The sequence below is a fragment of the Syngnathus scovelli genome, chromosome 9 (assembly GCF_024217435.2).
Source record: "Syngnathus scovelli strain Florida chromosome 9, RoL_Ssco_1.2, whole genome shotgun sequence".
Classification (NCBI taxonomy): Eukaryota; Metazoa; Chordata; class Actinopteri; order Syngnathiformes; family Syngnathidae; genus Syngnathus; species Syngnathus scovelli.
This window is the reverse complement of record NC_090855.1, coordinates 7299955-7316411: the sequence shown is the minus strand read 5'-3', so window position 1 is coordinate 7316411 and position 16457 is coordinate 7299955.

The window sequence follows — 16457 nt, the reverse complement described above, 5'->3', positions numbered from 1 at the left end:
TCTACTAACATTGGTCTGACTTGTTTCAATTCATTTTGACACGCAAATGGTTCAGTGCGCTCCTAAAACTACTCCAAATAGTTTCCATGGTTCCTGACCCACTTGTCTTGCTGTTTCGTGTGTCCATCAACTGCCCTTCAACCTTGAGTGAATTTTTGAGATCAGTTTAACAAAAAAACTCTCTATCTTGAGGTAAATGCTTATGATTTGAGAGTATAAAAATGCTGCCAAACCAGGGGTGTGCAGAAGACAGAGTTTAAAACACGGTTTGGAAATACATTTTCAACCCTATGATCTAAAACCAACATGACAATTGACAGAGCAGAAGTCAGTGTTTGATGAGTAAAGCATAACAGAAAAATATTTGAAACACACTCTGATGTCACATGCAGCAGACATTACAAATCAATTTTCCAGACAGTATGAGTAGTAAAAGGGTGAATTACACAACCGTGTCATCAGTTCTGACTCCATCTGTCTTTATGCGGGATGCTGTAAAAGGGGACAAAGCTGATGACAATTAAAATCTCAGGAAAGACAGGGACAGGAGAAAATTGTATTTTCAATTTATGCACGATGGAAATCCAACGAGTCATTGTGAACAGAAAACAATAAAATGTGTACTCACGCGTAACTTTGATGATTAGTGACGGAAAAGCAGTTACTTCATGTATTTTGGATTTGATCTGTCACTTCATCTAAACATTAAATGATGCTCACTTTCAAGTGTACATTCTGTTCTGATGTTCTTTCATTATTATTAATGATGTAATGTTGACAATGTGTTTTCTCTGGTCTCTTGCCTGCGAGAGGCAATGATTAGAACTTTAGCAGCTTATTCTTGCTTAACGGGTGTCTGGCTTCGCTTTTGTAGGTAATCACCCTCCCCAGAAATATAAAATATTGGTTGAGCTCACATTAGCACAAGATGCAGCTGCCAACAACCAGTCCAGAGTTTTAAATCGTCATGAGATGAAGCAGGTCTTGGACCAATTACATACAACTAACACAAGGGGCCAACTCTGTCATGTTATAACTTGTATGATTGAGTTTTCACACTTTTAATTTCACTGTGCTCCTATCATGTCATGTCAACAATCTAGTCTAGGGAAAAATCCTGATAAAATTATACCACATCACTGGAATGTAAACCCCGTGATAGATAATACAAAGATTGGTACACATCTCATGAAATTAATTATCAAATAAACTAATTGAATTAGGTAATATATTTTTCAGTTTACACTGTCATTTGGTGGTATTTCGTTTCCAAATCGTCCTGTGAAAGTAAATGGGCATCAATGTTCAGATACAAAGTCATTCTGATACAAAGTACATATATGCATATAGGCTGAGTTACGGCTGCCAGGAGTGACAAATAGTTTCTCGGTGCGCTTGCCACCAGGACACCCAGGTAACATTTGCACAACTTTGCCAAATGGTTGAAACCTGTTCGTTATTCTGGGCCCACCACAGATGAGAGTGCAGCATGGTAGGAATTTGCGGTGTTTGCAAATTATGTGGACAACCTTTAGTCTTATGCACGTACGTATATAAGTGTATGCATGTGTGTGTGCGAGGGTTGTGTGAGTTAGCAAGAGACACAAGTCTGGGAGTGGAAGGTTGGGGTAGGGGGTGACTATGAACAATCCTCGTATTCCCCTGGGTAGACCCATGGAGCCGGACACCCGGAAGCTAACATCCTCGTCTGTCTGAGCCTTGGTGAGACACAGGACCACACAGATGGATCCCACTGAGCTGATTGGCTCCAAGCAGATTCTCCACGAGGATGCTGAAGTATCACAAACAACAGTGCAACCATGGGAAAATATTACACAGGAATGTATTATTTTCAGTTATCTGAAAGTTGGATTTTTGTGGCAATGGAGCAGATTTTTTCAATACGTTGAGCAATGTTGGGGTCAAAAAAACACAATTTCAAAGAAGGAAAAGATTATGTTTGGAATCGTGAATTGCACAAATAATCTATTTCTCAATTCCTCTTTCTGTGACGGTAATATTCAAGTAACAATAATTGTGAAAACGGCAACAATATGGAATGTCATTCTTTCTCGTTCTCTTTAGTTTTGTGTCATTCCTGTGACCTGCTTTACATTCTACAAAATTAAACAACTGAGATGATTATATAATTTGTGCCAGGGGTTATATGTTTATTGTGTCAGACTTTGGTTTTACAATAATTATTTTGTGGCACTCGTCATGATTGTAGCGTGACTTCTTATGTAACTCACCACAAAGTAATAAGGCATGTTCAAAACATTCACCATGTAAAAAGTTAAGCAATCGAAACTAGTATTTCTTGCATCTTTTTTCACTGGTCGGTCTTATTAATCATGATATATACATTCGAAAATCCCTTTAAGGCTGTGAGTTTTATGTCACATTCACACAGCATGAAGTATCAATCCCAACACTAAGGCTGAAATCGGTCATTTTAGGAAATTGAATTCAGACATTGGCAAAACATGAACCGATTCAAAGAGAACACAAAGTCTTTAAAAAGCCATTACACACAGACAGTCAGACTTAGAATCGGATTATGCAGTATATCTCAGTATATCTTGTCAGTGTTATTTATCTCTGTGACGCATGTCTTTTATCACGAGAAAAGTCAGCCGACAGTCTCTCAGCAGAACTACAGGGTCGATTAGGCCTTTTATGTCAATGTTGGCGCGAATATAAAAGAAAATATTTACTCTCACATTCACACTTATGCACAATTCAGAGCCTTTAGTCAACCTAACATCCATTCATGTATTTAGAATGAGTTGCTGAAATAACTGGTGAAACCGACACAAGCATCAGGGAGAGAATTGGATCAGAATCAAACCCAAAAATCTCTTCACTGTGAGGAAAACTACTGTTCCACCATGCTGTACGTAGAAAAGTTCAAGGACTGGTGTCACTAAAGATATATTTGAAATCCAAAATGCAGTTTCCTCCAAAAGTCTAAAGTACTTTTATGGCCTTCACTGCAATGTCTTCTTAAACTTCTGCAAGGGCTCTCAGCATCTCTGTCATCACAAATATCTTGATGTCATCCACATCGTCAAAACGGTCCCCCTTGACCCCCTCGAGCTTGGGAAAATGAGATGAAAAATTGTGCAGAGTGAGATCAGTAGGAGAGGTTGCTTTAAATCGCCAAAGGCTACTATTTAAAAAGTTAAATTTATTACAATGTTTTTTTGTAATAAATAAATGATGCTGTTGTGTTCATTTGATTCAGTTATTGTCAGTTTGTCATGTGCCCTGTGACTGGGTGCAGTTGTCCATTGTCAGCCTGGATAGACTGCAGTTCTGTGACCCTGAACATGATAAGCAGGAAAGAAAGAAATGGTCGTATGCACTGACATGAAACATTTGGTAAGCTTTGCTTTACAGGATGTCAGGCAGTTAAGGTCACAACAGCTGGCAAGCATTGCACAGTGTATGAATGTGCTTGCTAATGCAGAATATATAAATTGAAAAAAAGGTCAAAACAGTTGGCAAGCACTGCACATCATATAAATCTGCTTGCTAATGCAGAATATATACATATAAAAATGGATAGCTGTCAAACACACCAGGAAATGCCCTTATTTTGAACTTTAGCAGTCATCCTGAATCATGGTATTGTGTCAAACGGCATTTCCTTGGACGTCACAATAATCGTGAGATGACTAAAATTGCTGATGCGCAATTTTTGACCTTTGCTACTCTCAAACTAACATATAAATGATTTAAAATCTTATTTATTTCATCTGTTTATTATCCTACCCAGTCCCTCTTGTAGCATAATGTGCAAAATCAGTTGTATCATGTGAAGTGTGTTATTGAACAAGAAGATGAAAGCATGTTTTATTCCATGTTTAAAATTGTGTCTCAGGGAATCTGGTCTGTGTGTCCAATAATCTCTTACCGCTCAACTAACTGACTACATGGCACATTTAGAAAATGAGTTTCCGAACAGAACATTGTTCAAAAGTGCCGTTCAGTTATTCAGAGTGCACCGTAGCGGCTCCTCCAAACGGGGACATGCGTCAGAAGAAATTGCAAGTATGAGTTTGTGAATGTCAGACTTTGTCAAGAGTACCATGGTCAATAAATAGCACTATAAGTGCACTCAATTTGCTGTTTACAATTCCTCCGCTGTAAGATAAATAAATAAATACACACATGATACACTGACAACCACCCCAAAAATTTAGCAGAACAGCAAAGCCGCTAATGGTGAACCGGGATATGGGAAGGGATCACTATTTTGATTAGAATTCCCCAGAGATTGTACTGTTTAAAACCTGACCAACATCTGAGTGAAAATTATGCCTCAGAAGTCAAACATAAACTTGGAGGTTGTTTCAAAGCCTGAACAGTTGGACCCAGGAGCAGTCCCAGAGTCCCAGTCACAGTTTAAAACAGGAAGAACATAGATTTATTGAAGGTGGTGGTGACAGAGAAGCATGGAAAGTTGTTCCAGAGGAAATGTGTGGGTTGTGAGGTTTGAAGCAAGGCTGTATGGTCGGGTACTGGAGCTCGTCAACGAAGGTACTTGAGATAGGAAAAAAACAAGTTCACAAAGTACTTCACAGATTTCTTGCAGATCTTAGGCAAGCGCAGCATTTTCCATATGGTAGATCAACCTATGGTAGAAGTTGGAAAGGAATTACTGAAGGTCTTTCAAAGTGGGCTTGTTAGTAATTACTTGAATCACAAGATCAAGTTTGAGCTATTCTACACATGCATATTCACAAAATGTGTCTTCTGCATTTGACCTGCTACAAGAATCAGACTGGAGAAGTTCAGGGTATCAGCGTCTTGCTCAAGGACACCACTGTCGTGAGTCCAGAGGACTTTGAGTGTATATTACTGCGTCCACACTTTGTGAACCTGATGTTTTTTTGCCAACATTCTTCTGCTGGTCAAGGACTTGACAAGGGTTGCTCCCGATGGCAACTACTTTAACAATTTGGCTACTGTTACCAGGAAACCGACTAATGAAGAATTCACGCTTCTCCAGTTTGAAGAATAGGTGATTTTTGAAGAGCCTCTGCAGCAACAGTCACGTGATTTCTGTGCAAAAAAAAAAAAAGCAAGATGTCACCAAGGTAGGTCAAGGCAAAGCGGTTGACCATATGCATGTCATGTCATGAATGAGAGGAGCAGAGCAACCAAATGCAGCTTGGACCATGTTTTTTTGAAGGAAAGCGAAGTCGACAAACAAACACACACATGAGACAAAGACTCACGGACAGCAGACAGAAGTCCACTCGAACACGGAACAGACTGACTATGAGCCTCCACACAAGATCGGTGTTAAACTGAACGAGCAAAATGAGCAGGACAAGAACACAAGGCACAAACAGAGATGGGCGTCAACATTAGACACCCACAGCAAGAAACACACGGGCAGGGTTTAAATACATCAGATAACAAGCGAGAGCAGGTGACAGCCATCACAATAGCGAAGGGGTGTGGCTGAGGGAACTTGCCGCCCATGTCATTCACAAGAGCCTAAAAGACAACTGGTCGTTGGTGAGACCAAATGGCATTACCAGGTACTCCAAATGTCCTAGTGGAGTTTTAAATAGCACATTCCATTTATCTCCAGCATTGATGTGGATTAAGTGATTGAGTTTGGTAAAGACATGGGCATGACTCAGGGACTCAAAATAGGAATTGATGAGTTTTTCACCCATATCATTATGGGGTCTACAATGAATGCAGTGGCATAAGGACTCACCTTTGTTTCCCTCCACAAAGAACTTGGCACCAAGAGGGATGGATAAATCCGATGCTAGGTATGTACTTGAGTCGCAGGGTGTAAAGGTGACGGGTCAGGAGAGGAGTTGCAAGGATGTAGTTAATGGTTTAATCATAAGGGTGGTTGGGGAAGGGGGATTGATGAACATGGTGGGAATGTTTTGGTAATCAGGAGGAACTAAAAAAAACATATGGAGGAGTGGGAGGTAGGGCTACTGAAGCTTGGACTAGCAAAAAAATGAGAATGGCAACAAAAGCTCCGACTTGGACGACATGGCTTTGGATCATCAATCGATGTATGGATTTTGTGTCTTGGGCCAAGGAAGCCAAAGAACATTTGGAGAAGAGGCTGGTTCTGATATTGAAATGACCTAGATGAATGAGAATACAGTGTAGGAGTGCTATTTGTGGGAAAAAAAAGACCAGGCCGGTTTGTGAATAGTAATCATTTGCATATAATTGATGCCCATAGGAATGTATTAGGAGGGAAAACTATTTAACCCCCCCAAACTTCTTCAAAAAAACTCTGATAGACCTCCAATATACAAACAAGTGAATAACTTGGTAATTAAACATACTTTAATATTATATATACCATATTTTAATAAGCTACACATTATGAATTTTGACTTGCAATCTCTGCATTGCTTAAAGAATAGCATTTATTTCCAAGTTACACACGAATACATTAAAATAATATACACCTTATTTTTTTGTGAAGTCTACAAACTCAAAAGTCAACAGCAACACTCCATTCTAGCAGACCCCAAAGCAGTGTTAAGTTTTGCAAAGTATTTCCGGAGCATGCCAGACAGATTATGAGGCCAGTAGCGAGTAAGCATAAATTTTGTGGTTGAAAAGGCGTTGAAGTCGACTGCTCGTGATGGCTGTGAGCTATAAACCATGACCGACCATTTGTCACTTATAATCAAAGGAATTTTAATTTGTGAACATTTATATAACATGAGCGATTAATCTTGTGAGGCAGTTTGATTTATATGTGCCTTGATTTTTTATTTTTTATTTTATTGCACTTTTCTCAAGTCTTTGCAGTGAGGCGCTACCCTCCCCCTTGCCAACTATGTCGGGGAGTAATTTCCATACATCCTGCACTTCATTTATACAGCTGGCAATTTGCCGGGGCAATCCAACTAAATTGCAGTGAGCATATGGAGTAGTTGGGAGATTGGAGATCTACTAGTGAACACACATAAGGCACAAACGCATGTGATTGCACATGAAGGTCTTTGTGAATATGAGCCTACCATTTGATCAACAGTCAGATCAAGTAATGCAGTTCTCATAGTGTTGATGAGGTGCTTATTAAGACTGATGTTGTTGCCAAAGTGTAAAAGATAATCACACTTGGACAGACACATTTTACTTCAATTGGTTGCTGCAGTGAACAAACAAGACGAATTAAACTTTGTTGTTGTTACAACCAACTTGGTAAAAAAAAAAAAAAAAAAAAAATCTCATTTCTCGTGGTCTACGTGAAGACCTTAAGATTCACATCACCCTCCATATGACTTCACAACAAAAATGAAAGTTTAAAATGAAATTCCCATCATGGATTCTTTGTTTGTTTTGCTGGTGTTGCAATCACATTTATCGTTCTCAGGAGAATTGTCATAATATAAGTGGATGAGAAATCAGTGAGGAAATAAAGTTGTATATAAACACAAGGGAAAAACAAAACATTATATGCCTCTAGGCTCTCTCCCAGAGTTCTCGTCCCTTGACTTATTCAGTCGCCGTGACACCGTGTCGCACAGAATCTCATAGAATGTGAAACAGAATATGCAAAAAAAGTATTTTTTATTTACAACAGTATTGACAAAGGACAGAACACATTTTTCTTCCTTTAACAAAATGTTGTATGTGATGAGTCATAACCATTTGAGCATTGTAAGCTTCTGGACGACCTAATGAAATGAACAAAAGTCAACCAACCTTTGTCAAGTTTTACAAATATGGGGCAATTGTACCCGCTGAAAAAAGATTATAACAACCATAATGAACTCAACTCAGTTTCATTTATAGGGCACTGTAAAATCAGTGCAGATGAAACAAAATAAGTATAAATTGAGTATAAAATATAAGATAACTGGGCTTAACATCTTTTTAAAAACAGCATAAAATACCATTTGCTATTATTATCAAGAAATTGATACAGTCAAGCAGGTTAACCTCTGATGAGTGTAACAAAATTCCCTTTGTAGCCACATTGTGGTTCATGCTGATGGTCTGTACTGAAATGGAAAACTCCATGCACCGAGACAAGCATGATCAACATCTGAGTCACAGGTAATTATAGTTCTTACAATTACACCTTTAAAACAGTTTTATTAGATGGTGTTTTATCTGCACGCCATGTCACAGACAGCTTTGATTTTTAGGCGATTATCCCTGTGAGTTATATTTAAAAAACGGAAATTGGTCATTTTTTTGTTTTATTTCCACTATCAGTTGTGATAAACATTTCAACATGTTCTCAGTCAGGAGTCTGAAAACTTTTATTATGCCACTATGGTATGTGTTTTATTTACATATGGATAGCCATGACTTGGTGACTTTTTGTATGCTACATTTATAAAGATAAGATATTAAACAGATTATAAATCTGCCTGTCACCGTTAGGCCCAAAGCAGTTTATGGGGATTTTCCAGCTGATGATTTTGACTGAGTCTGTGTTGCCTGATAGTCAATTGTATAATTATCATAGTCTCGACAGACAACTTCCTCTGCTGCCTTTTCTAAAGTTTGATTCTTCAGTTTTATAAACTACACACATTTTTTCACGATACGGAAACAAGCACCCAAATATACAGATGCAAATTCCTTCATTATTATCCCCCCCAAAAATGACATTTGATTGAAAATGAGGCTGAAGGCTGCAACAATTGTAAATGCTTATGCTAAGCAGTGACACTCATTCACTATGTAGCACTTCAATTTTAAGATTTTGGCTTTCCTCTAATGGTAAATTTTAATAAAATCTATACACTTAGTTGACGGTGTCGCTACAAGTAGTTTTAGTCTTCCGTAAAAGACACACAATTACAGTTACAAAGGAGCTATGAGAATAAACAATTAATTCTTCTATGTTGTGCCCGCAGTGGGGGAATTCACAAAATTTGGTAATCACTATTCAGACTGATTTGGAGAGATAGGGATGGTAGTAGTCTCTATTCAGAGATCTCTGATGTACTTTTGGACAGTTAACTCTTGTGCCAAAAGACAAAAAAAAAAAAAAAGAAACTTTTTGAAAATGGTTATCTTCCTATTTATGCGATCAACCATAAAAATAAAAAAGCAGATTGTTTGCCCTTTTATATTAAGCAATAAATTAATGCGACATGTCTTTGTTGCTCAACATATTAATATATTGCAGTTTGTTTTCCAAAGCTTGGATCGTCTGCCCCGATCCGGTTCCATGCACAAAAGCATCAACAGCGGACGCGCTCGTAACGACGTGGTTTTCTCACACATGGATTCAATTAAACGCAACACAGACGAACACAGAAAGGCAGCTGGGAAAGTTTACGTCTGTTTGATGGTCAATCCAACTGATTCTTATATTGTTCTCCCATAAATCTGCTCTGAATGTGTGGATATGTTCAAGGTTAAAATGAACTTGGCAATGAACTAAAACCACATCCTACTCATCTCATCCTGCCTGAGCACACACACATTTGCCAGATCTGTTAACAACCCAATTAGGCGTAAATACAGGTTATGGCGGAGGAAATGACAGGGGAAACACACATATGTGTGTGGCTATATGTACACTGAGGTTTTCGTAAGGACCAGTTTGACTATGATGAGAAAATGTTAAAACATAATTCCAAATTTGTCAGTGTGTTTCTGTGTACCGTATTTTCCGGACCATAAGGCACACTTAAAAACCTAACATTTTCTCAAAAGCCGACAGTGTGTCACGTCTTGTCCCCAACTGCTCCACTATGTGCCTGTTGTCTTGGTTTCTGTCTGTGTGCTCGCCCCTCCCCTCCTGTGTGCCCATGATCAGTGTGATTATTCCCACCTGCCTCTCGTTACCTGTCGTGTATATAAGTCCTGTCTGCCTCATTGGTTGTGGTTGTTCGGTGTTGGATTTATGTTGTGTGTTCATGTCATGATGTCTTTTTGGTTCCTGTTCCTGTCATTGGTAATGTCACCCTGTCTTTTTGTTTCACGTGTTTTTGGTTGGTCACGTTGTTAGGTTTTGTTAAGTCATGTCAGTTGCCGAGTCTGTTAGTTTGCGTTCTTCAATAAACCGTGGTCCAAGCTGGACTTGGTCGTCCTGCTCCATTTCCACTCCGATCCTGACACAGTGCGCCTTATAGTTCGGTGCGCCTTATATATGGACCAAATTCCTAAATTTAAACTGGCCCGAAGCATTGTGTCATGAAATCAATTATAAGTGGCCGGCTGAAGACTATGAATCATGAATCAAAAAGACTATGGATCATTATTTTGTGATTATAAAGTAACATATTGCGGCTGAAGTTGAGATAAAATGGAGAATGATTTGATTTGGATTCAAAATCTGACATGATGCATTAATGGTGCGCCTTATAGTCCGGTGTACCTTATATAAGAACAAACTTTTAAAATGGGCCATTCATTGAAGGTGCGCCTAATAGTCCGGTGCGCCTTATAGTCTGGAAAAAAACGGTATATGTAGGCCTGGTGGCAATAATTTGCTCGCTTCTCAATTCTCTCAATTGACTCATAGATGAACTGTTTTTCTTCCCTCTTAATGGGTAGTGATAGAGGGCTAAAAATGAGTTCAAGCAAAAAATTGTTGTGTTGAGTATGACAACACAAAGAGAGCCCAATTACTTTGAAAAGAGTCCAGTTTGTCCTTCAGCACATGAGGATGGCTGGGCTTTAAGTTGTTTTTAGGGCAAAGCTTGGCAGGAAGCAGATGGAGCTGGGAGCCAAACACACACTGAGCCTAATGTCAACAGCAAACAAACCTGCAAGATACCTCTGCTCTCAAATTTCTTCTTGACATGATTGCTTTTTCTGACATCGTCCTTTATTCAGTCCTCTGGAGTAGGAAGAGTGATTCTGGGATTAGACACCAGGAGGCAAGCTGTGTGACAGAGAAAAGTCAAACATTTTAAGTTGGTTTATTTTTTCAATTTTCTCTCTTCCCTTCTTGGTGTGCTGCACAGCAAGTGAAAGTCAATACAGTGGAGGAGTTTCATTTGAAGATCTGCTGAGTATTTTTTTTGTATTTGGATTGGTAACATATGTTAAAGTTTGGTACTGAATCAATTGTCTGTTCAGCTCACAATTTAGAAATAATCAAAGACAATGTTACATAACAGTGTTATGTACCATCGACACCGACTGTGAATATGACGTGACATCTGGATCTTAAAAAGAAAAACAAAAGTATATCAAATAAACAAAGAAACAAAAGAAAAACTATATAAAATAAATATATATTTTTTTCAGGTCATGACTGCACAAATAATAATCTGGTATCATGCATGCAGTAAATAATTTAATGAGAAATAATTCAGTTTAGGTAGTATATCAGGAACTTGGCTATGTGAAGGATGACTAGCAATGAGGTTGTGAATTTAACTGTTACTAAACGAAATGCGATGACGTTGAAAATAAACATTTAACTTCAGTTTTGCACTTTATTCTATTCTATTTTAACAGATAAACCGAGGTGTGCATTCCGTCCCAGGGATAGAACGGTTAGCCGTTTTTTGGAAAGCTAAGAAAAAGTATGACTGATGACCAGATGTGTGTTCTTTTTTTTAATCTTCTTCCAGCCAATGAAAAATGTACTATTCAATCTAGTTGACGATGTTTCATCAGGAGAGTTATAAAAATATTTCATGAAGGTCGAAAAGTTCCGTAGTTCTACTCTAAATGTGAAGAAAAAGTAATCTTTGACAATTAGAACTCCAAAAAGGACGACCCATCTTTCTTGCAAATGGGAGAGACACCTTTACCGTACAACTATTGTTTAACTGTACTTATTACTTAATTTTCAATGATGAGAGTTGTAAATTTGAGAAGAACTTAGGACAGATTTTAGACTGCAAGATAACTGTAAATAGTGTAAATCGAACTTCTCCCTGGGAGATCTTTTTCTCTCTAAAAAACTGCGTTTGACGAATGGAAAATTGTTTACGTAAGACAGCCGTGGCCTTGTTACGATGCTGTTGTGTAAGTCTTGATTAGAAAAGAAAAAAAAAAGGCTGCGTTCCAAATACTTTTATGACCTTTGACCAGTTATCCCACCCTGTCCCTCATCTGTGACACCCAGCAGTGGCCTTATGAAATACTCAAGACTCTCCAGAGCACTTGACGAAGGCCAGAGTGAGGTCAAGAATATGGCTTCAACAAGTGTAATGTGTTTTGGGGCGTCTAATTAAATTTCTATTGGAGGCCAGTACAAGCACAAAGGCTTACATAAACACAAGTAGATGAACCGTTAATGGCATAATTGTATTATCATGTATTAACATAGAGGACATTTTTAATTGGCTCAAGTTATAATTGTGATGCAACTTTCCCGGGTTCACTGACAAGGGTCACTTCAAAATAACAAGGTGTGAATATTAGGTTGGTTTTAAAGCTGACATTATCACTTGATGTACATTCAGATGGCTAAATATTCTTCTGCTCCAAGATCATTTGGTGAACTAAGTGTTCCATGACTAAATGAGTTATCTTAGAGAGGGGAAACATTCATTAAGAATGTCATGACAATCTTGTGTTTCGACACACTAACTTACTGCATGGTACAACCACACAGCTTTGATTCAAACACTCAACAACTTATAACAAGTGTAACGCAACTAAAGTCAAAAAGTAATGACTGCTTTAATGACTACACACTGTGCTGGACATTCCATTCTTTTATTACCTCAGCCAAGCACAACAGTTCAAAGGTGAATTGATAGATGGATATGCACTATATTAAATTGAAGTTTTTTTTTTTTTTGGCATTCCCTGATTATGTTTGTGTAAAAAATACATATTTTGCTGTGTTTTATTTTGGGGAGTATTTTCTACTGGAACTGTGAGCTTCCCCAACCCTACGCACCTGCCTGGTGCCTTAGGTCAGCAGATCACACACTACCGGAGGTCCCTCTGGAATGACCTCCCCGTAAATGTTAGGCAAGCCCGGTTTGTGGTAAAGAGCTTTATCAAAATAGTTGAATTGAGGTAAGGTCTATTCTACCAGAGGAAGATGGTCGGCGCTTCATCTCATAAAGTGGTTACCATTGAATCTGCCAAAATTATACAAAGGATAAATACAACACACCCTTTATAATCTTACCGGGCCTATAATATATATTCATTAGCATATCATTTAAGAGCGTAATTACATCTCCCTCTCCTTCTCTCTTGCTCTTTTGCACACAGACACGCACACACAAAATTGTACATTCGCATTCAGACATTCATTTCCTGAAGACTAGCCCTAAACCTATTGCAAGTCTTCGGTCAAAAATCCAATGATTTACATCATGGGGCTTTGCTTTCCGACCCCCAAAGGAGAAGAGCGGATCCAAAAATCTGCCTCTGTTAGCAGATTTACATCCCCACAACAAGAGCGCACACACATAACATCTGCTAAAACCACACCGTCAGGATAGAAGCAACATGTTGGCCACATATGCAATGCAAACTCCCTCTTCTTCTCACATGTCCTCCTGTTAATTTTTACATATTTCCCTATGTTTACTGAAGATAAATCGTGCAAGAGTATATTTCAGGAATGGAATGGCTTATTCTGCAAAACTACTTTATTCTTGTGACAAGTCCTAAACTGGCAAACCAAATTGGATTGAAACATGTAACTCATGTATGTAAGTCCACCACCTCTGGATCTTGTTCTTTAAAAAGACAGAATTTGCTTAAAAAAATTCCAGAAAGAAAAAAAAGAAAAAGTGCGGTTACACGTGCGTGTGTGTGGCCTCTGTGGAAGTAAACAAAACCCATGTGCACATCTTTAACACCTTGCAAGCCAGTGCAGGGGAAGACACAATTGCCCTTTTCACCCGGCCACCCTGGGCATTTCACAACAACACCTCATACAATGGACTGAGGCCTAGAGGTCAAGGGTCAATCAGGGTCATGTTCTTAATAATCAGCCACTGCCTCTCCAGCTCTCAACAACACTCAACAAGCTTTGATTTGGATTTGGAGAGAAAGGGAGGAAAGGGTGCCATGGGTGTCTACGCATGTCTTTGTGCCTGAGTTGGGGCTAACAAGATCCCGATGAATGGAAAAACAATAAAAGATGAACGTGAGGACACTGAGGGAGTGGGGGATTAGCAGAAGGCGAGGTGACATGGGTCATTGCTCTATGATCACAAGACCAGTCGCTCATCAATCCATCAACCAATCAATGCATCCGTCACTCAAGACGCAATTAAACATTCAGCAGTCAATCAATGGACAATTAATCATTTATGTAAATGCTACGTTTCAGACATCAAAATGTTAAGGAATACATGTCGAAGATGAGAGTGGTGAACAAGTTGTCCAGGGTATAAAAAAAAACCACCCAGACACAGCTAACAAGAAACGTGTTTTTGACTGCTTTCTGAAAAAAAAGGCGGGAACCCAAGATGCTCACTTTTCTCTAGCTGCTACAAAGTGTTTCAATCAAATCAAAAGTACAGAAAAAAATGAATGTAGTAAACATGTCGTGTCCATGTACTGTTGTGATATTTAATAAGTCATGAGGGAAATTTAAAATCTGGAGTCAATGGTTTGCCTGCGTTATGATGAGGTGTGTCTCACAGCAAAATGTGTTATTGTGCATGTTCCTAACGATTGCTGTTCAACATGTTTTATTGTTATTCTTTACTTACGCACGTTTGTGAGTCCTTGTGCGGGGTTCAGCTGCAGTGTGCTCCCAAAAGAAAAAGGCCACCCTGCTTCTTTAACAAGGGAGGATCTGGGTGGACCTTCTTGTTCAGGAATTAGGTTGTTCCAGAGAAATCTCCAGGGCTGTGTCACATCCCTGTTCAGCTCATATCATCTGCAGGATTCATCATAGTAACAAAAACTCTGCCCCATTTCTTTTCTGTTATGTAACCAGTGCAAGTCAGCTGTGAACATAAATCTGGATGACAGCAGTATACTGCGAGTTCCCGCCATCTGTAGAACTCATCGCAGATACGTAGATGATTTCCCTTAGTTTTATTTGATTAGCAATGTAAAGTCACAAGTTCAAATTTGAGTCAGTTCATGCCTTTATGTGAGAAGTTCACAAGGTAGCACATATGATGTATATTCATAGCAGAGGTTGAAGGTCATATTAGGTCTTGGTGGGTAAAATGTCTCCTTGCTGCTAATCTGGGTCACTAATATGTGAGTTTTCGTTTTTGGAAGGGGAGATGAGAACGCTGACAGACTCCATGTTCAAACAAGGGGGGACATTTCATTTACTTTCTATTTACTACTGAGTCCCCATACAGAAGTGTATTATCTATGAATACATGAGAAACACACATGTTAACTGTATCAGCTAGCTGGAGGTTGTCTATAATAGAAGGCTTTCTCATTTACTACATTTTATAGAAATCTGTCCCACTCTATGTACCGTAAATTTTGGGCTGTAAGCAGCACCAGCTAAAATTTGTGATTTTTGTTTGTTTTATACTTATATAAGCCGCGCCGGACTATAAGCCGCACGTGCACACGGGTTATTTACAAAGAAAGACAGTACACAGAAAGCCTTTTGAAAGTTTTAATCACATTAACATTTCGTTGCATGTAAAGTCGCCACATGATCGTGTAAGGTTTTTAATGTTTAATTCCCATTTGTAAGAGAATATACACAAAGATGAGTGTCAGGAAAGAGATGATTATTTAGGGACGCATAACTTTTATTAACGTAACAGCACAACAGTGGTCCACAGGCTTTTCATGAGTGTATAAGTGTATTAGTCATGAGAAAAATCACGGAAAAACCTATATAAGCCGCACCGGACTATAAACCGCAGGGTTCAAAATTTGAGATAAAAGTAGCGGCTTATAGTCCGAGATTTACGGTATATACATACTGCGGTCAGTAATGGAATTTTTTTTTTTTATCCACTAACAGAGAGTGGGACATCAGAGGCCCTCTCTCTGTTGCACAACCTCCAAGACATTGCGTCAAAGGGTCTTGCCACATTGCCTTTTGCTTTCCGTTTTACAAAACCCACAGACGCATGTACACACTTGGTTGTCCATGAATGCACAGAACATCTTAATCAAGTTAGACTGACGTAGGAAGAGGAAGGCGGAAAGAACTGAGTCACAGCTTTTTGAGGATTCACTTTTTCTAGCAAGCAGCTGTAACCCCTCAGTAGATCGACCAGCTGACAAGACAGGAAACCACATCTGCCTCCTCAATGTCTCATCACAGGCCAAGAGTTGAGCAGAGGTGAAATCTTATGGTGTGTAATATAGATTATGGGAAGTATTTCTTTATATTACTAAAAGTGCCAAAAATATTCAATTAGTAGCTTTTAAATATGAGAACCTCTGCTGGTAATTGATTAATGACTATTTGGTCTATCCGGAACAATTTGCTCATACATGGAACAATGGAATGACTCGGTAACAGATTAGAAGCATTTTTATTGCGAAACAGATACAAATAATAGTGTTATAGCGACATGGACACTTGACAAAAATCACTATGTACAGCTCCTGTA